Raw genomic sequence first — 1,609 nt, 5'->3', positions numbered from 1 at the left:
AAAAACCTCTCCTCCGACTGGGTGTGGTGGTGCATGCCTTTAATCCCAGCACTTGGGAGGCAGAGGCAGGCGGATCTTTGTGAGTTCGAGGACAGCCTGGTCCACATAGTGAGTTCCAGAACAGCTGGGGCTACAAGGAGACCCTGTCTCAAAAAGACAAAAAAAATTTATTCTTTCTTCTATAATTTAAATTAAGTGTTTGCGTGTATGTGCATGTGTGCAATGTGCTCAGAGGCCAAAGGTGTAGGATTCCCTGAAACTGGAGATATAGACAGTTGTTAACCACCATGTGGATGCTGGGACCCAAACCTGGTTCTGTTTCTTCATTCATAAATATTTACAAGTTGGAGCTAGAGAAACACTTCAGTGTTTAAGAGACCTGGCTACTCTTGCGGAGGACCAGCATTCAATCCCCAGCACCCACATAGGTGTTAACAACAGTACTTAACTCCAGTTCTAGGGGAACTGGCACCCTCTTCTGGCTTCTGTGGATACACTTACATACATGCAGGTAAACACTCATACACATAAAATAAAAACAATTAAGTCTTTTTAAAAAGTTTTTAAGTACTTCCAAGTCTATCTCTGACCCAGAGTTCCCACCTGGGTGATGACTCCTCCCTCTGGGCACTTGGGATAACATCTGGAGACATGTGTGTAACTGTCATGCTGGAGGCTCCTGACGTGGTGGAGTGGTTGGAGGCTGGGGATAGTGCTCAGCACCCTGCAGAGCTTGAGACACCCCACAGAGGATGCATTCAGGGTGCCTAGCAAGAGAATATCAGGGATGCAGGTGTGTGATGGGGGTCTTGCTGGTGTTTGCAGTGATGTCAGAAAAAGGAAATGGAGGTGACAATCTAGAGAGTCTGGCTGGAGGGCTCTTCTACCTGCTTCTTTATCTCTCTGGTCTCTATCTCTGTGTCTCTCTTTTATTTTATTATATTTATCAAGCATGAGCCAAGGTGCTTATGGAGGTCAGAAGACAACTTGCAGGAGTCAGTTCTCTCCTTCCACCTTGGGAGTCACAGGGATTGAATTCATGCCCACAGGCTTGGTAGCAAGCCCCTTTATACCTGCTGAGCCATCTTGCCTGCCTTGTGTCTCTGTCTTTTCTGTTTCTCTGTCTCCACTCTCCTCCACACACTGTCCCCCTGGAACCCTCCTTCCTTTCTAAATCTGCTCCTGCCCCCTAGTGGCCCCATAGGTCCACCCAGACCCACAGTGGGTCCCTCTGTGAATCTCAACCTGTGTTGGGATGAAGTCTGGTGTGTAAAGGGGATTTAGGTGACCTCCTTGAGATCTGTGGGGAATTTTCCAGAGTCCAGGGGGGTGCATTCAGTGATGAAAGGAGTGCAGGATAGAGCCGGAATGGGTGACAAGGCCTCTAATTGTAGCTCACAGGAGTAACCCCCAACACCCAGGGCCTCACCCCTTTACCTGGGATTGCCATGCATGCTGAGAATGTGATCTACCCAGCCCTCCACACCAAGTTTTGTTTGCTTTGTTGCTTTTTTTTTTTTCCTTTTGAGACAAGGTCTCACTATATAACCCTTGCTGACTTGGAACTCACTATGTAGACCAGGCTGGCCTTGATCTCACAGAGATCCTC

This window comes from Nannospalax galili, unplaced genomic scaffold, assembly GCF_000622305.1.
Source record: "Nannospalax galili isolate Female #2095 unplaced genomic scaffold, S.galili_v1.0 scaffold77, whole genome shotgun sequence".
In the NCBI taxonomy this organism is placed as follows: domain Eukaryota; kingdom Metazoa; phylum Chordata; class Mammalia; order Rodentia; family Spalacidae; genus Nannospalax; species Nannospalax galili.
The sequence above is the reverse complement of the archived record's forward strand: the minus strand, read 5'-3'. Positions refer to the sequence as shown.